The sequence below is a fragment of the Miscanthus floridulus genome, chromosome 2, assembly GCF_019320115.1.
Source record: "Miscanthus floridulus cultivar M001 chromosome 2, ASM1932011v1, whole genome shotgun sequence".
Lineage (NCBI taxonomy): Eukaryota > Viridiplantae > Streptophyta > Magnoliopsida > Poales > Poaceae > Miscanthus > Miscanthus floridulus.
This window is the reverse complement of record NC_089581.1, coordinates 39,771,321-39,791,796: the sequence shown is the minus strand read 5'-3', so window position 1 is coordinate 39,791,796 and position 20,476 is coordinate 39,771,321. Positions and strand designations below refer to the sequence as shown.

The 20,476-nt window shown below is 52.6% G+C and overlaps 1 pseudogene; it reads right to left on the bottom strand.

The window, feature by feature from the left end:
- Positions 1–7,219: 7,219 nt before the first annotated feature.
- On the bottom strand, positions 7,220–8,366 carry LOC136536388 (putative cyclin-dependent kinase F-2; annotated as a pseudogene).
- Between the last annotated feature and the right edge of the window lie 12,110 nt (positions 8,367–20,476).

Genomic DNA, 20,476 nt, shown 5'->3' with positions numbered 1-20,476 from the left:
CGCGACCTGTCCGAGCCAAACGACCCTCACGAACAGGCAATCCACTAGAACCTCTAGGCACTGCTAGAGACCGCCGTCGTTCAATAGGCAAAGTACTCTATATAGCGACGCCGACTCACGACCTCGCTCCCCAACTAGGGAACAGGGACGCAGCAGATGGGGCACTACACCCTATCACCACAACAACCACAGAGTGCGGCACAGGAAGCCACAGTGGCACCTCACCTCGACTTGACAACCACCCCATGCCGACCACCTATCTACGCGTGGCTCAGGCCAAACCAAGACACGCGCAACGTCGACCGGAGTCCTAGCCCTAACCGCCTAGGACCACGGACCTTTGTCCAACACCTCTAGCAAGCGTTGTTCCCACCATGCTTCAACAGAGGCCATGGCAAAGGTAAGGCCAAGCGCTAGGATCAAGACGAGGGCCCTCCACACAAAGGGGAAAAAGAACAGAAAGGATCACCGCCAACCGGCTAACTTCATGTTGGTTGCCGCGGCCGATCACGCAGGCTCACATCCCCAGCAAGACCCTTTGGGCCACTTCCATGATCTCATGGAGAGCCCGTGCACCAACCACGACTACCCCGTCAAACACCTCTACAAGGACTGCCAGCTCGTCAAGCGCCTGCTGAGGTAAGCCGGTAGGCCAAAGGAAGAAAAAGGCGAGGAAGCAACAACCAAAGGAAGGGGCGCAGCGGGCAAGGATCCAGACGACTGAAGTGATCTGACTGGAAGCCTACCGACTGAAGAACAATGACGACGACGCTCTCTCCGAAGACCTTGGAACAGTTATGTTATTTCTTCTTTTCCTAAGTTTTAGTCTTACCTTTACTTAGTGAACGCTCCTATAAAAGCACCTCGACCCAAACACTTTTCAGCTTGGGGCGCTCGGGGGCTCCACTAGGGGGCTCTACTACCCCTCTGTTTTTGTTTTTACCTTAAGTACTCTTTTACTTTCATATAGAGAAACTCCTTCCTACCCAAAAAAGGGCACTTTGTTCCTTTAATTTACCTTATGTAACTTTGCTTTAGAACATTCCGACTGATCGCACCCCACCTTTTCCTATGGCTATGACCGTCCGAGCCTCACGAGCCACGCCCCGAGCTCGCAAAGTTGCAGCCTATGGAACAAATGGGCAGGCACGAGAGAGAAAGAAATTTAAAACAAAATTATGGTAAGGGAGAACTAAGGAATGAAAGGGAACAAGCTTCCCTGAATGGAGCAACTCCATCACAAAAACAAAAACCAATTGCAGTCATTAAAACACACATGAACGTTTTACACAGGGGTTCCCCCCCCATGAACTTAAACTTCTTACATTTACTAACTACTTATATTTATCAAAGTATTAAACCGGCCCGGCGGCATTTGCTGACGGCGCGACCGACGAAGGCGTAGGCTGCTCACTCCCCGACAGCATGACGTTTGGCTCGATCGGGGCCAAGGCGATGTCCCCCCCTGAACCAGGCTCCGTGCTATCTGTAGGCTCGGAGGTAGCCTCCTCACGCATGCTTCGGGCCATGTCTTCATGGCAAACATCCATCACCTACTCGGTGGAGACTTGCTCCGACACCAACTGCGTGTGCGGTAGCAGGCTCTCCCCGATTGACTGGATGTCCTCCATGCTCAGGCCTTCAGCATACCCGTCGCAGATAGTGGCAAAGTCTACATTCGGGTGGTACATCGCCACCGAGGTCAGCACCCCCGATGCCCTATAAAACAGCCTGCTCCTGACAAGGTCCTTGACTGCGTCCAGGACCTCCGCCAGCTAGGCAGCAGGCGTGCTAGTGCTCGGCACCAACCCAAAGATTTTCGAGACGACAAGCTGGGCAATGTTGTAGATCTGGTCAAGGTCCCCCTCAAGAGCATGTCGCTCTTCATGGGACTTGGCTAGCTCCTCTATGTTTTGGCTAAGGGTCGCCTTGGTCGTCTCTAGGTCCTGCTCTAGCGCCTTCACCTTTCTATCCAGCTCTGAAAGAAGGGTGACAAGCTCAGGAACAGGCTAAAGAGAGAAACCAACGCAACAAAAAAAAGAAAGGGAACGTACCAGCGTGAGAGTTCTCAAGGGCGGAGAACTCCTCCGCCTATCGAGTCGCTTGTGCGCATAGCCGGGTGTTCACCTCCTCCATCTCCATCACTCGGCCTCGGAGCATGAGCACCTCCTGGTCTACCTCCGACCGGGCCCTCCGCTTCGCCTCTAGGGCCTTCCTTGCTGACTCCAAGGTGACCTGCTCTGACACCAAAGCACTCTGCTCTAGCTCAAGGGCCGCCAAGGCCTCTTGAAGCGCCGTCTTGGTGCTCGCCAGGGATGCCCGCAACTCCACCTCAGTCTCCGCTTGGTGGGCTTTCGTCGCCTCGAGCCCTTGCTCGGCAGCAGTCGCTCGCTCCACTACACGCTGTCCCTCCACCCACGCCACGGCTGCCTCGGCTGCCCGGTCCTAGGACTCACGGCAAGTAGACTCTACCCAGCGCTCGAGTTCAGCCATCCGGGCGTGTTCCACTTAGAGGAAGGAAGACTTGCGGGATGACATCTTCCTTATATCTTACAAAAAAAACAAGCATGCTAAAGACAACCAACGAAAGATTCAAAGGTTGAGGACAAGTACTAGAAACTCACCTCCGCGGCGAGCTGTAGGTTGCCCTCAAATAACTGCCGAGCGAACTGAGCCTGTTTTCGGGCGCTTTCAAGCTTCATGGACAACTTGGTGAGCTCGGACACCGCGGCATGCCCCTACTGCCCAAAAATGTCCTAGAGCTGATGCTCCTAGGAATCCTAGAGGATGAACCTCGCCTTCAATGGGTCCTCAGGGCAGGGCCACTCTAGGTCACCCTACGATGAACCGTCGGAGGGCCTAGCCTCCAACTAGGCCATCGCCAGCTCCCGTGGCAACACCACCAGCTCCTACGGTGACACCAGCGGCTCTGCTGTGATGTCCACCTCGTCATCAGATGGGATCTCCACCACCTCATCCAGGTGGAATGCTGCCGGGCGTCCCAACTCCGTCCCGCTCGCCCTTCCCTCTGGCGCCTTCAGCCCCGACGGCAAGGATAAGCCGTGTGGCCCTCCACCTAGTGAGATAGGGAGCTCGCCCTCCCTTGTCTCTTCCACCATGACCGGCGGAGGAGGGGCTGCGAGGGTTACCTCAGACGCAACCCCCACCATCGGCATTGGGCTCACTACTAACATCGACGCCGCCACCACCACCTTATCAGCAGCCGCCCCGGGGGGCACCACCCCCTGGAGGGAACGCTACAGGGTAGGTCTCCAAGTCTCCTGCACGGGGGTCAGAGCGGTGCTCAACCCCGGCATCCCCCGGCCACTGACAGAAAATACAGGTGAGTCACACTCCAAAAAAGACTCGACCGGCAAAAAGTCAAAGAACAACAAAGGTAAACATACCGGGAGGTGAGCGGCATGATCCTAAAGGCAGGTCCCGATGACAACGAACCTATGGGACGAGGGCTGCTCCAAGACTATGACCCGCGCCCCCTTGCTTTAGGTGGGGGTGGAGTCGTCCCGACCGACTCCTGCCCGGCCTGCAGGTCACTACAACCGCCGGCTCAGGACTCCATGACCGGAGCAGCGGATGGAGCATCCTCTAATCTCAGGTCACGCATCGCCCGGGTGCTAGTCTGCTCCTTAGACCGGCCAGACTGCTCGACCACACCCACGACAGGCAGGGCCTCCTCTGGCTACGAGCCAGGCGTTGGGACCAGTCCCATCGGCACACGAGTGCCAGTCCGCTCCTCATGCCGCCCGGCTCGCTCGGCCGCGTCCATCACAGGCGACAACGGAGCTGGCAACGCCACCGAGGGCGCAGTGACCGCGTTTGCTTCGCCGCTCATTCGCCAATGACATCCGCACTCGCAGCGCACTTCCTCGACGTCGAAACCTCCGCACACCGCGCGGCCTCCTGCTCCTCGCCAGCGGATGCCGCCGAGGTCACGGCGACCTCCTGACTCTCCTCCTCATCGGAGAAGATCATGTCATCCAAATCCATAGGATCATCCGACACGAGTTCTGACTCGACATCGCTCCTACGTTCCTCGGCCCTCATGGGCCGGGCGACCTCCATCTTCTTCTGTTCCTTCCGCCGAACCTCCTTGGTTTTCTTCTTCTTCTAGACGTCCGCCGCCTCCTTCTGGGTGGCTTGCCGGGCCCTTCCCTCCGATCCCATAGGAAGGTGTGGCCAGGACTTGTACCTTTCAAGCCCCTACGGAACGGATGCCTCGGGATGAAGAAAGAGCAAAAGCAGAGGAAGAAACACGAACAAAATAAAGGATCATACCAGGTTAGACACGATCGAGGCATTAAACGGTATGGGTTTCCCTGCAACCGTATCCTTGGGTCTCAGCTGCAGCACCCGACCAAGGCGACTCCAGACCTCGTTGTTTGACAGGTCCTCCAGCGACACACAATCTGGGTCTGATTGGCCATCGTACATCCACATGGGTCGCGACCGCTCCGCCAACGGCGCAACCCGGCAGCGGAAGAGGGTGTGGAACACCCGGACCCCATCAAGGCCGAGCCTTACGAGCTTCTGCAGCTCCTCCTCGATGGCCTCCACCTTGTGCTTCTCCAAGAGGGCGCAACCCCATGACCAACTTTTTTGCTTCACCGAGCTCCCACCGGTGAACGCCGGAAATGGCGCCTCCGTTGGATTCCGGATGTAAAACCACTCCCCATGCCAACCCCGGTTGGAGTCACATGGGGAGTATGTGGGGTACACCCCCCCACGCTCGGCTTCTTCTACAGAGCAAACCCTCCCACTGGTGCGGTCTTGGCCGAATTCCCCGCCGTCATAGCTCTCCCGGAGAAGAAGAGTCGGAAGAGATCCACGTGCGGCTCCATCCTAAGGAAAGCCTCGTAGACGGTCACAAAACCAGCAATGTGCAGCACCCCCATCGGATTGAGGTGCTGCAGTTCCAGACCCCACTCGTTGAGGAGCCCGCGCAAGAACCAGTGCGCGGGGTATCCTAATCCATGCTCGTGGAAGGTAAGGAAAGAAACCACCTTGTTGGGACGAGGTTGCGGGAACTCCTCCTTCCTAGGGACCCTCCAGTGCGCCACCTCCTGTGGCGGCAGAAACCCCTTCGTGACGAACGCCTCCAGCACCGACGCCCTCACGGTGGACGACCTCCAGTCCGACATTTCGGTGAGTTCCTCTCTTCTCCCTCGCTCTCTCTCCTTCCTGGAAACATCCGTGGCTCTCAGGAATGCTCATGGCAAAAAGGAAGAGAGAAGGCGGCGGCAGATGAAGAACGGGCAAAAGAACGGAACGAAAACCCTCTCCCCTCTCCAACTTAAGGAAAAGGGAGCAGCGGTTACGGAAGGACACGCCGATCGGGGAAGCCGGAATGATGGGGCAAGATTTTCTTTCTTTCATTTAATGCAGATAGGACGTGCCCTGACCGACGAGACATGCTCTGCCCGACGGAATGCCTCCTAATCAGAAGGGACGTGGCCAGGCCATGGCACACCACTACTGCACGATCAACCACTACCACACGACGGGCACAGGAACCGAAGCGCCACCGCACGTGGGTGGCTCCCCACTTCCCTAGGCTAGACCTAAAGGAACCCGAGTGACAGGTAAGGATAGACACCGGATGACAGGTAAGGAAGCGAAGGGGCGCCAAACCAAGTACTAGGTGATGTGGTCACACAAGACATACCATGTGGAACGGGATGGGGACATCAAAGATGAAGAAGAGAAGAAGAAGAAGTGCGTGGCATTGAAAGGCCGGCACATCATCCAAGAGCAAGGGCAAGGCAAAGAAAGAAGTATCTAAGTGATGATGAGCAAGCTAGTGGTGTTGATGAAGATGAAGAAATTGCTCTATTTGTGCGCCGGTTTGGCAAATTCATGAAGAAGGGCTATGGTGCAAAAAAGAGACGAACACATGTAAGTGTTGCAAGAAAGAGAAGAACACATGCTGTCTGCAAAACTGCAAAATGTTGTCCTAGTTCAGCAGCCATTCATCAAGCAAAGCCATTGGTATACCGAGCCTTCTGGAAGAACACATCTATATGATTCCTGATGCAAAGTCAGTGGCAGTTGAACAAGTCTTCACGCGATAGTTTATCGAAATCCCTGTCTTCAGATCCCAAAATTCAGCAAGAGTCCAATTCTGCAACGAACAATTCAGATTCACGTAGAAATAAAGAGGGACTACTAAATGGTAGACTACAGTTTGGACTGACCAGAAACTGTTCCTCTATCTAGTATCTTTTTCATGGAAACAGAGGGCGCCAAATTGAAAGCAGTTAGACACCACATGCTGGCAACAAAAATGCAAATTGCAGAGTAACTATCCACGTCCCAAGCATCAACTCTGTAGAACACAAAGTTTGGATGCTGAGAAACTCTGAAACACATGCATATGAAGTTAGAAGGATGCAAACTTTATGCATCTCCAAAGTTGCAGGAATGCCAGAAATCTATACAAAACAAAGTTTGTCATAGAGTATAATAATTTAGTAATCATGGTGTTTTTGGTTTTGAACCAAACCATGGATGCTCAGTTGCTGTTATTAAGAAAGAATGTGCTAAACTGAAGCAGATCGACACCACATGCTGTCTACAGAACTGCAAAGTGTTGTCCATGTTCAGCAGCCATTCATCAAGCAAAGTCATTGGTATACCGAGACTTCTGGAAGAACACATCTAACTGAATGTTTGAATTACAAAAACTCAAATTCAGTAACTTCTGCGTTACAGAAGTTTCAGAAATATGTTGAGCGCAATTTTGAATACAGAAGTTCCAGAAATCTGTTGAGCGCAATTTGAATACAGAGTTTTGATCTATATGATTGCTGTTATGTTATGTAATCATGTTTTTAAAGCGTGATAAAAGCATCGATGTTCGGGTGTCTGAACCCATATCGCTGCTTGCCAGCAGACACCGTCACCAATGAATCTGGTACTACTATTATATGCATATATACACAACAGAACGGCATGTACATATTGTTTCGATTCAGGAATCTGGACTACCAAAATTCAGAGATGCTGTAGATTCAGCTGAGATGTTCACGGCAGAGCACAGACAAAAGGACCAGTAAATTTCTTCTCAGAAATCGATTCGATAATAATGCAATTTACAGTACGTCTCAACATTACATAAGCGATTATATGACCTGCTCGTTTGAATAGACTGATCAGATCTTTAGTTCTTTACATCCAAAAATCGAAGGACTCTTTCATCAGGTTACACACACCGCTGGAGCAGTGGAGCGACGAGCAGCTGCTTCTTGGGCAACGCCGATTCCACCTCTTCGTTCCTGAGCAGCTCCATCGCGTCGAACCTTGGCAAACCATGGGTGTTTGAGCGCGGCGGTCGCCGTGAGCCGCTTGTCGGGGTTGCACGTCAGGAGGCCATTAAGGACCTCGAATCCTTGCTGGGACAGCACTGCCTCAGGGAACATCTTGCGTAAGTGGTTGTCATGATGCACGTCGTCTAGTATCGGCAGCAGTTCGGTGGCGAACGGCGTGGACGAGAACCACGGCCAAGTACTGTCGTCTGGGTAGCCGAGCACGTCGAAGATCGAGCGGGCCTGTCCTTCCTCGTCGCGGCCATCCTCGAATAGCACCTGGCCATTGATGAGCTCAGCCATGACACATCCCAGCGACCAGGTATCGACGAGCGCGTCGCAGTCGGGCTTCTCCAGCAGCACCTCGGGCGCCATGTACCACAGCGTGCCGTCCGGCTCGTACGTTGACGCCTCGGACATGGACATGGCGAGCCCAAAGTCACAGATCTTGACGGCCTTGCCATCGTCGCTGATGAGGATGTTGTCGGGCTTGATGTCGCGGTGGATGATGCGTTCCTCGTGCATCTTCTCGGCGCCCGTCAGCAGCTGCCACATGATGGTGCGCACCGTGGCCTCCGGGAGCGGCAGGCCGCCGCGGCGGCGCTGAGCACGGAGGAACTTCTTGATGCTTGGCCCACCGACGCACTCCATGACGAGGCGGAGCTCCGTGGTGGCCGGATCGCGCACGAGGCCGTGGACGCCGACGATGAACGGGTGGCCCCCGCACGCCTCGTGTAGGCGCGCCTCCCGCAGCAGCTCCTCGGGACCGCCGCCGTCGGGCTCGGTGATGCGCTTGATGGCGACGGTCTCGCCGGTGACGCGGTGCCGCGCCTTGGCGACGGCGCCGAACGCGCCCTTGCCGAGGCAGCACATCTCCTCGTAGTCGTCGGTGCTGCCGAAGGCGTCGACGTGGCTCCTCTTGTTGTAGGTCGTCGCCCCTGCGGCGGCGGCGACGCCCGGACGACTCGCTCCCGTCGCCGGCGTAGCGCTGCCGGGTGAAGAAGTGGCAGATCCCGCTGCCTGCTCCCTAGTCGGTGGCAACATCTCGGCGGGATCGAGGTCAGCTGGGAGGACGGCGTTCCGACTGATCTGGGATCTGGGCGGGGGAGAAGGAAGGGGTTTTAATTTGGCCAAGAGTCTGTTATCACTTATCAGTTACGGTTACGGGTACGTAACCGACACGCTAAAGTTTAGCGACACGTAAAACCAGCTAAGGGGCTGTTTGGACACGTAGTAAACATTTACAAGTGTAAGAGCTTTCCATTTGTATTTTATTGTGCACAACAGGACCAGTGTAATTAAAATCCTCTGAAATTTTCTGTTTGGGAGAAGTAAAGAAATCAAGGCCTCGTTTAGATTGCGAAAAAATTTCAAACCGATGAATAGTACCACTTTCGTCTTATTTGATAAATATTGTCCAATCATGGACCAACTAGGCTCAAAAGATTCATCTCGTGATTTCCAACTAAACTGTGTAATTAGTTATTTTTTTTACCTAAAATTTAATACTCCATACAAATGGCTAAAAATTGATGTGATGTTGAGAGAGTGAAAAAACTTAGAATTTGGATGGCATCTAAACAAGCCATCCTTTTAAAGTGCGAGAACGATCTCTAGCTAGTGGCCGAAGCAGTCGACGAGAATAGACATAGCCATCTCGGCGGTGGGACCCGGCGGTGAGGGTGCAGCGGCTGCGAGAAGCGCATCATCGGCAGCGCCAAGCGAGCCGGCGCCGCCCGCTCACGTGTCGATTGGACGAATCGCAGCCGCTGCAGGCTCCGACGAGGCTTGACGCGGCGACGGCAAGGCCCTGGCGGCGGCCTGGATGCCACCGACAGCTACTCGCTCGTCCACACCGCTGTAGAGACCGAGCGGCCGAGGGCCTGCAGATCGCTCCGCCTCCGCCGACCATCGGGGCCAGGCAGCTCGCTCGACGACATCGCCGGAAAGACGACGGAGTCGGGGCGGGCGTGGCCGAGAAGACAACGCGGAGTTTGGCCAATCGCCTCGCCTTCGCTGTCTCTGTGGTGCCCGATATCCGTCGGGAAAAAAAATTGCCTCTCGAGGCCATTTTTATTTTCCGCCTATAACCGTGCAAACCAGCCGTATTATTTTATTTGATACCGGTTATCCAAACAGTGTTTCAGAATTACACATGGAAAATTAGTGTGGGCTGTATTTTACAATGGTATTAGATCTAATACTTGCCTTCCAACCCAGGACTAATTTTTAGTCTCTGTCACATCGAATGTTTGAATATTAATTTAGAATATTGAATATATACTAATTACAAAATTAGTTGGTTTTACGTGTTTGTGCTTCCATGCTTGTTTGGCCCCGGCCATGTCCATGCGCGTGCAAGACAACCGGTCTTCCTGGCCGTACTAGATTAGACAAAATTCCGGATTGATGTGTCGGACTTCAGCTGATCTGCAGAGACTTGATAAAAGGCTTGTCCGTGAGTTTTTTCAGCTCTGCTCCACCAACTTCATCGTGGAACAGCTTCACTGTGGAGTTTCTGGACCAAGTGATCCAGTTTGGCACACAGGTTAGCTTCAACTATAGGAACATGAGGTTTCTCTGAGAAGGGTCTAATATAGCCCTGAATGATGTTTGGTGTATGTTTTGATGTATGCGGAGCATGTGTAACTGAATTATTTTTTCTCAAAATTCAAATATGATGTAAAATATTATTGTTGGGAAAGTAGTCCCAGCAGTCCACGTACCAGGATGTCTCCGCACGGGCGAAGGTTCATCCAATCATGATAACAAGGCAGATGACACAATTAGGGCTTCCTTGATGGTTCTCTCTCTTTACATGGGTTTTGCTCCTCCTTTTATAGTTCATTGTACATGGTAAAGTTCTTTTACATCTATGCCCTACGATTAGCAAAGCATATTCTAGGGATATACCCGTACACTAGCAAGCCCTTGGAGGTATCTTAGGTCCTCCCTCCTTACTGCCTCGCCTAATGAGCCTTTGCTTTGAGCCCGCTGGAAGCCCTATCCGCAGGCGGCGAAGGCTTGGCCATCGTTGATCTTCATTGTCTTCCGAGTTGACTTGTCATCTTCCCACCAACGACCTTCGCAACGTCCGCCTACGTGCTCCCCCGCAATGAGCCCCGGGCCTTTGCTGAAGGAGCCTTCGCAGGTCAGCCTAGGCACAAATAACCGAGAACCAAAAATCAAAACCGAAGTAACCAAAACCGAAATATTCGGTCCCAAATTCGGTTCCAGGTTCTGCGGAACCAAAATAATTATGGTTATTTCGGTTCAGTGCTCAGTTAACTGAAATAACCGAACTTGCAGTCTAAAGGCCCATAAGAATGCAGCCTAATCCAATACACAAATAAACTCTACATATACACAAATAAGCCGGATGCCATCACCGCCGCTATTCGTCTGATGCGGCAGGGGTCAATAGTGTATCACCACCGAATCATTTAGTAATCCGACACCGACTAAAGGATCATCACGGACGGATTGTACTGCAACACGACAGTGACCGTGCCCTATGACCAGACGGTTCATACGCTGAAGCGATGGTGATGTTTGCCTCGACACAGGCAGGTCATGCTCCAATACGACGGAAACAAGGATCCCATCAGGAACAGATCATAAGCCAATATGACAGTGTTAGTATATATACACACACAGGCGGGTCGGGTCCTAATGCAATGAAAATAAGGATCTGATCATGGACGTATCATAAGCCAATGCGGCGGTGTTAGTGTACATCACAGTCGGTCTCAGATGCCGATGGTGAAGGCTATGACCATCACTGTTGACAGCTTACTGTCGAAGCCAAAATTGGACTGCGATGGGCGTTACGATGTGGCTATGAAAGGTCTGAATGTAGTAATGGCTTAAATAGATTGTGTAGCTTAGTTGTAGTTAGTTAACTAGTTGTTTAGTTATCTAGCTAGCTCTCTAATTTAAGCAAGTAGTGACATAGCCTTTGTGTGCCTTAGTATCATAATTCACTAGTGTTGTGGGTAGGTGGCTTGCTATTTGATTAGAGCTAGAGCAAAACGTAATTATCGTCATTTAGTTATCTAATCAGTTGCTCTAGTGTTTTGTAAAAGAATTTTTATTAGGTTATTTACTCCCCCTCTAGCCATTTAGGACCTTTCAAGGTGCAGTTCATCTGGAGGGATAGAGAAGCGAAATCTTTTTAACAGGAGATCTCCTCCTCGCATCGAGCACAGTCTTGTCTGACTTCTTGTACGAGACCAACAACCTCTTGGGCATCTGCTGAGCTTGAAGCTAGGCAAGGCTAATGAAGATTTTGGTAGTCGTATCATCGTTCTCTTCCTCGCCGGTGAAAAAGTGTTGCCCATCAAAAGGTTCCATCTCAGGGGCTATAAGTGGAACAAGGGAGCATCCAACGGACACACAGAAGAATTTGGAACCCTTTCTCCGGTAGATGTGGATATGTGTATCCAAGAATCCGTTGACTACGTAGGAAGAGCAAAATCTCATGCCACAATCTGTTGACATCCACATGTTTTCTTTGGCTCCGCAAGCACCGCACCTTGTAAGGGCCAAGGGCTATTTAGTTTAATTATGATATATTTTTAGCACCCTAATCCTAACCAAGACATATATTTATCCTTTAGTTTATAGAACTATAATCTATGTCTCCCCCTTTAGGTTCTTTACTTAATAAATGATATAATAAACCATTAAATAATTATTAAACTTTTGATTATTGAGTGTTGATCACAAGAGTATGTTGATCGATATGATGAATGCTAAATGATGTGTTGTAACTGATGGTTCCAAATAGGAGAGCGAGAAGGAGGAGAGAGCTCAATAGTGGAGAGGGAAGCACTAGGGTTTTGAATAAGTGAAAATGAGTGGGAGGTGAGGTCCCTTGTCCTCATGCCCTTAGGCACTTCTATAGGCAATGACCACTACTTACAAGTGGCCCCTTGGTGGGGTTGGATTTCATATGACACTATGCTAGCTACTAGTTGGGTCTCTTCTAGGGGGAGATTTGGCCCATACATCTCATGGGCTCCCATAATAGTAGTCCCTCAACTATTGGGTTATGGATGGTACAACATGTCCTAATAGATGCTCGTACTAAACGAGGCACAAATAGAACTCAAACGTTGGTCGCAAGGATGACCCTTCGCAACCTACGTGTGTGCGCCTCACTAAAAACTCCATCCCAAAAACCTATGGGAAAAAGGGCACGGAGAAAAGAGCACGCACATGACTCTACTCTATACAAGTGCTAACTTAAGAAGCCACTAACTCCAGTGCCTTGATGTCGATCTCCGTGGTATCTTCATATTTGGGCTTGGGCTTTGGCTTCCTTGGGCGCTTCTATGGCATGGATTGTTAGCTTCACTTGACACATAGATCTTTGCCTCTAGGAGCCTCTCAACGTGTAGACCCTTCCTCTAGGACCTTCACGTTGTGTAGATCTTAATCTCTTGTCTAGGACCTTCTCTGTGTGTAGATCTTCGCCTTCAGGACCTTCTCGTCTGAGGCTTCACGTGGAGACACACCATCACTTCACGAATGGGTGTAGACATCGTAGTTGATGTACTTGAAGGAGTCATAGAGAAAGTTGCCGTGAAGCCTCCAAATCTTCTCTTATGAGCGTCGAGCAAAAGACTTCACCCTCTGGAGTGTCAGGTCCTCTAGTATTCTCCCCTAGCTCCTCTTGGCTAGCGCTTGTGACCGAATATTCAGATGTGCATGTACGTTGTAGTTGACTTAGTCAAAGTTGCCATAGTAGCATAAGTCAATTTCTAGACCAAAGTTGTTGGTGAGCCCCTCGAGCCGATGTGGTTGAGGAAGGTGAAGTAGATCTCGGTGTCGAATGAGTTGATGTAGCCCCTCAAACTAGGTGATGAAGGCAAGTTTTCATAAACGTTGATGCCAAAGGTGTCGACAAAGGCTCTCGAGCTGTTGTAGTGGCCAAAGATGATAGTGAAGCCCCTTCTATCGATGTGTTGGTGAAGACGAGTCATCGTAGTCACCAAAGATGATGTTGGCGAAGCCCCTCATTGAAAGGTCCAAATGGCTAGAAGGGGGTGAATAGCCTATTAAAAATTCTACAACAACACTAAGCCAAATGGTTAGATAAATATGAGGAAAAGTAAGTGTTGCGCTAGCCTACTAAAAATGCAACCCACCTATCCATAATTCTAGTTGCTACAATCATAGAACCGGCCAATTTATAAGAGCACAAGTACAATAGCAACTACCGGGGCGGTCGTACGGTCATACTTGAGCCCATATAAACCCGGTAGTCCATCGAGTGTCACGAAGGACCTCGAATCATAACCAACATATAAACCAATATCATACATGATTCAACATACATGTCACAAGTTACATAAAGTTCACAAGTAGTTCAACATACATCGGAGTACGAATAAAGTTATTACAACCCAAAGTTCAAATTTAGTAAGTAGCGAAAGCAACATAGTTTTGAAACCATCACACAAACTACTAGAAAAGGCCTTGCCCGTCGGCCTCATTCCTCATCCATGGTGGGAGAGAAACAGTTCTTGCAATAACCATGATACACGGTACCATCTGCAACAAGTGGAAAATAAACCCTGAGTACTGGAATGTACTTAGCTAGACTTACTGTCATAAACCAAAAATAAAGAGACACCAAGGATTATGCAAGGCTATGAAAGGTAGAGCTGGCTTGCCAACATTTTGCATAAAAGCTGAAGTAATACATGTCCTGATCCTTTTAGTTATTCTAGCAACAAGTTATACTTATTTAAAATTTAGAATGTTTAGGTTGACACATGTACTAGAGCAATCACTTGATTTAAGCTAAAGCAAACAATAGTAACCATATCTGGTATAGTATTTTCATATTCATCATAACTATAACATTCCATCAAGTTACTATGATGAAGGGGCTCAGTCAAGTTTCTCACTATCCGGGAGAGACGGCGATTCGAATCGATTGCAACTAGCTAGGCAAAAATCCTAACACAAACCCACACTTCCCCCGTCAGGGTCATGTCAGGTCACCTTTGGTACAACTCAGGACTCAACTTCGTGGGTTCGATCAACGCCACACCCTCAGGGGCTAACCAGCTGCCAGGATGCTCAGGCCTAGCCTGCCCTTGGGCTCACATCCGGTTCCCTACACATCCTTACTACCTTCAGTGTGCGCACTTAGACATAACAACTCCCGACCCAAGTTGAGCTACTCGGTTTCACAGTGAGAACGAGTTATCTAGCCATCTAAGTGAGAGCCTGCGTTCAAAATGATAAGAGGGCCTCCAACGATGCGGTCCTTAATCGGCACAGACAGAATCAAATGAATCAACCTACCACATGGACTCCGTCCGGCCTCCATTTACATCATCACATGGTTCTTTTCCACGATAGCAAATATAGCCAACCATGATTCGGTATCCACCTATATCTCGCAGATGACAGGAAATCAACCGACTTCTACCGAGCTAAGCATATATTTGATCCTGGACCTACACAGGGTTCAAGGTATATATTTCTAGATAAGGAGATTATATGCATCGAGTGTTTCCAAATAACTCCTACAACATAATGCATCAAACATAAAGAACACAAGTGGATATTTATAAAACATAGAAGGCTTAAAATGCTCTAGGGCTTGCCTTTTAGGTAGGCCGATGGTTTGTGATCAGGACACTCGGGCAACTCCTCCTGATCCTGTCCTTCTCCTTCGGGAACCTCCTACTATGGGATCTCCTCTCCTTTGAGCTCGAACTCTAGCAGGGTCACTCCCTCTGTCGATCCTATATGCACGAGCACATAGATAAATATATAGAATGCACAAGGGATGATATGAATGATGTGTATGTGTGTGTATATTCTTAACAACATGATGACAAGGTGATAATATGATTAACTTAATTTTACTGAGTGGGTGCATATCTCTTCTCTAGTACAAGCAACCTATGGTAAAGTTGTTCATCATCAGTAAGAGGCCTAAAACCTGTAGCTAACAATTTATCTTAATTAGCCTAAGCATCTAAATAACAAGCATCAAGCTCACACAAAGCAATCAAGTCAAGAAACTAGATGCAAGTGAATTATAGAGCAATAAATAACTAAGTGCATACAACCAATCAAAACTAGGCATAACCAACTATACCAGCAGGTTATTTATATCACCAACATGTTAAAAAGTATAATGGTTGGACCCAAATCAATTTTATATAAGCCTTAATTAATTAATTTAGATGAAAATTGGAACTGCTACTTTCAGTGCTCAATACATTCTGAAAAAATTACAGTAGGCCATACATACTCCCAAGAGCCTACTGTTAAAATTTCATGCCATTTGAACAAGTACAACAACATCTACAAAAACAACAAGTTACATAGGCTTATAACAACTTAAATAGGTTTAGCATAGTGAAAAGTGTCCAGCAATTACTATTTTCTTACTATCGGTGCTTTGGAACCAGAAAAGTGTCCAGCAATAGATTTACTATTTTTCTTACTATCGGTGCTTTGGAACCAGGGGTCCCTCAACCAACGAGTGAATCTGTGCTGCGTGCCCCTAATCCTGGATGGTAGTGCAAAGAGACACAAGGTTTATACTGGTTCAGGCAATCGAGGCCCTACGTCCAGTCCGAGAGATCGATCTTGTATTCCTTGCACCGGAGTGCTCGTAGTAGGGGGTTACAAGCTAGGTGAGAGAGGGGACTAGCCCCAGGTCTCGGCGTGGGTGGTGCGGGCTGCTTGAGGTGTTGTTCCCAAGCAGCGTAGGAGTGCGTGGTTCTATCGGTGTGTTCGTCTTTCTCGTCCCCTAGAAATGGCCCCGGTCCCTCCCTTTTATACTCTAAGGGAGGACCGGGAATGTACATAGGTTGCTACATAGCACTTCTGCAAATGGGGTGTCGTGCCCGAGCCCTGTAGCCAGCCACTGTTGTTGTGGTATGGTCGATGGAGTGGCTCCGTCCTTGTCGTGCAGAAGTGACACGCCGGTCATACTTGATCTTGTGCGTCGTGGGGCTCCAGTACAGCTTGATGCAGGACATGGCGGGCGACGTGCTGGTCACCATGTAATGACGTCGTAGTGGGCAGCGGCTCTGCAGATGCCGAGGCCGAGCCATCGTGGGGGGCTCGGCGGTCATGGACCCTCAGGCTGCCGAGCCCGTGAAGCAAACTGCCGAGGCCTCGGGGGAGTTGTTGGCCCTGGGTACTGATTCCGAGGCCATAGTAGCCCAGGCGCGGCTCCCCATGCTGCGTTGTCCTCAGAGCAGGAGTTGGCAGCACAGTGAGGCATGGGTGTCAACCATGTGCATGGTGGTTAGCACAGTGACGGGTAACCCCTGCCCAGTCCAAGGGACGTGCAGGTCATCGCGTGATGACGTCATAGGGGGCCGTGGTTCTGTAGGTGCCGAGGCCAAGCCATCGCGGGGGGCGTTGGCGGACATGGGTCCCCAGGCTGTCGAGCCCCTGAAGCAAACTGCCGAGGCCTTGGAGGGAATTATTGGTCCTGGGTACTGATTCCGAGGCCACAGTAGCCCAGACGTGGCTTCCCACGCTGCGTTGTCCTCGGAGCAGGAGTTGGCAGCACAGTGAGGCATGGGCGTCAACCCATGTGCACGGTGGATAGTACAGTGGCGGGTAACCCCTGCCCAGTCCTGCCTCCTGTCCCATCGGCCATTCTGCTGTACTGTGCCGAGCATGCCGTTGTCGTCAGGGGCAGCAGTTGGCTGAGTTGATGCGACACGACGTTTTGTCAGAGGGACGGGAGAAGGAAGAGGCAGCGGAGTGCTGCCGAGCCTGCCTTGCGCGAGACGGAGGGTCGGTGGCCCGGCCGAGGCCTTTGGCGGGGAATCGCTCGGGGTCAGTAGTGAGGGGGCCTTGGGCGAATCGGAGAATCGGCCGAGGCCCGCGGCGATGGGCCTCGGGCGAGTCGGAGAATCGGCCGAGGCCCTTGGAGCCTCGGGCGAGTCGGAGAATCGGCCGAGGCCGGCAGCGTTTAGCTGGTTTTGATCTTTACGAAGTCTAAGTAGTTGTTTTTTGGGTCTTGCTTAGGGTACCCCTTCTCGCGGTACCCGACAGTAGCCCCCGAGCCTTGGGGGGAGTGGAGGCACTCCCCCTGAGGTTCCGACGAGAATTGGCTCTTGATAGTTCCTGTCGGGATGGTGTTTTGTATTCGAGGTTTCGGTGGGTGCGCGCGAGCGCACCCGCCGGGTGTAGCCCCCGAGGCCCTGGAGGAGTGATCTCACTTCTTCAGGGGCTTTTTTCTCTTTCGAGTGAGGTGTTTTCGTCGTGTTTGCCGGGCCCGTGGGCGCGAGTTCAGATCGCGGGGCCTCGACGATGTCGCGGAAAGAGCCCCTTAGCCTCCGCCTAGAGCGAGAGGGCCGTTAGGGGTTCTCTCGGCTTTTTGTACGACCCTCGTGCTTCCTTTTCGCTCGGAAGGAGGGGTGGAAGATGCCATGCTACCCTCGGTGGGTGCGAGCGATGGCATTTTCGGTGAGCTGTTATCGGGTAAGTCCGAGTGGAGGCCCGTACCCCGTTCGCTGGGGGTCGGCTAGCGGTCCGGAGACGCGCTCCAAGAATACCGGCGGGTTTCTCTAGTGGGTGCCGAGGCCGTTCGCTGGGCCTCGGTGGCTCGGTGCCTCCCTACGGTGGGATCCCATTCAGAGACCTCCCCGCCGGTCTCGGACACGACCCGGGGCGCGCCTGTATAGGCTCGCCCGTGGTCGTCCCTGACTCCTTTATATTGGGGCGGCTGTCGAAACCCCTGGGGGCCCAGTCTTCGAACCCTTGGACCGTAATGGGCTTGGGTCGCTTTGTCTTTATCTTGGGTGCAGGAAGAGCCCCCGAGCCTCTACACGGAGCGAGTTTTTTGTTCGTCCCCCACACGTCCTTTTCGTTCGGACGGGGGGGGCTGTTTGCCGAGCCCACTCGTGTGCGAGCTTGAGCCGCTGGGTCTCGGCAAAGTTGCAGGAGGAACCCCCGAGTCTCTCGCACGGAGCGAGAGAGCGGTCAGAGGTCCCCCTGGCTTTTGGTTCGCCCCTCGCGCGTGAGGGTCTGTCTGCCGAGCCCCCCTCGGGTGCGAGGCTAGGTCGCGGGGTCTCGGCGTCTTTTGCAGAAGGAGCTCCCTAGCCTCTGCACAGGGCGAGAGGACCGTCAGGAGTTCTTCTGGCTTTTTGAACGACCCTCGCGCTTCCTTTTCGCTTGGAAGGAGGGTTTGTTTTGCCGAGCCCCCTCGTGTGCGAGTCTAAGCCGCTGGGCCTCGGCAATGTTTTGCAGGAAGGGTCCCTTAGCCTCTGCGCGGGGCAAGAGGGCCGTCAGGGATTCCCCTGACTTTTCATTCGACCCTCGCGCTTCCTTTTCGCTCGGAAGGAGGGGTGGAAGATGCCGTGCTACCCTCGGTGGGCGCGAGCGACGACATTTCCGGTGAGCTGTTATTGGGTAAGTCCGAGTGGAGGCCCGTACCCCGTTCGCTGGGGGTCGGCTAGCGGTTCGGAGACGCGCTCCAAGAGTACCGGAGGGTTTCTCTAGTGGGTGCCGAGGCCGTTCGCTGGGCCTCGGTGGCTCGGTGTCTCCCTACGGTGGGATCCCATTCGGAGACCTCCCTACCGGTCTCGGACACGACACAGGGCGTCCCAAGCGTTTCGCTTGCTTGGGCCTCGGCCTCGCATAGGCTCACCCGTAGTCGCCCCTGACTCTGTTGCCCTGGGGCGGCTGTCGAAACCCCTAAGGGCCCAGCCTTCGAACCCCTGGACCGTAGCGGGCTCGGTGCCCAGTTCCTTTGCCTGAAAGGAATCGGGGGGGGGTACTTCTCTCCCTATGGCTAACAACGGCAGGCGCGTCTTTTGAGGCGACTTTTTCGGGGAGGCGGAACAGCGCCTGCTGCTGCTGCAGTTGGACGCGACGTGGGGTCAGCCGACGGGACATGTCTGCACGCACGATTTAATGAGGAGGGAGTGGGCGCGTGGGCGGTGAAACCGGATCTGGATAACCGCGCCGGATCTTTTGGGGGAAACTTCCCCGATTTCGTCGCCCGGCGGTTTCGTCTTGTCCCTGCATAAATACGCAAAGAACCTCGCCCTTCCCCTTCTTACCTCTTTCGCATTCGCTTTTGCTGCCTCCGTGCCGCTGCTGAGAGCATAGAGCGCCGGGGAGGAGAAGGGCGAGGGCGAGAGACTGAAAGAGAGAGGGAGAGAGATAACCGCCGTAGCAGCGTCCTTCGCCGCGCAAATGGCTGGTGGTCCCGTCCTCCTTGCGGCAGATCCCTGGGAGCGGTCTGACGTCACCGAGGAGAAGCTGCAGTCGCTCGTGGAGGCCGGTCTTCTTCGCCCGATCACCGACCCCGACGAGCCGGAGTGGATTGCTCCGGGGGACGAGTCGGAGCCGAGGCCGCGCGACGGCTACGTGGTGAGCTTCGTGGTCTTCCACGAGCGAGGCTTTGGGTCGCCGGCGGATAACTTTATGCAGGCGCTCCTGCACTATTATGGCGTGGAGCTGCACAATTTCAGCCCCAACTCCATCGCGCAGGCGGCCATCTTCGTCGCCGTCTGTGAGGGGTACTTGGGGATCGCTCCCCACTGGGAGTTATGGCTCCACTTGTTCCGAGCGACGTTCACCACCAAGCCGGGGGGAACGAGGGGGGCTCGGAAGGTGCAGAGGGCCGGCGGCTGCACCCTTCACGTGCGGCAAGACCGGCAGTCCCTCTACATCCCGGCCCAGCTGTCATCGTCCAACTATCGTTGGTATGACGGCTGGTTCTACCTCCGCAACGACGGCGGAGGACTTCCCCCTTATACCGGGCGGGTCGTGGAGAGTCAACCGGAGAAGTGGGGGTACGGCGTCATCCAGGCCGATCAGTCCAGGCTAGAACCGCTTTTGAGGGCCTTGCGGAAGCTGCGTGACCATGGCCTTTCGGCGGCTGTGGTCGTGGCGGCTTTTCACCGCCGGAGGGTGTTGCCGCTGATGGCTCGGCGGCGGCGGCTGTTCGAGATGATGCCGAGCGATCCGATCGCCGGTATCAAGATGTCCGCCTTCGCCCTTACCGACGAAGAGACCCTGCGTCGGGTGAGGGAAACGGTGGACGTGAAGCCGAAGATTGAGGATTTGATGCCGTTCCCGATGCGCCCGTCGCGGGGGTATGTCTCGCTGGTAAGTTGGAAGTTGCCGAGGCTCTCGCGGCCTTCTTG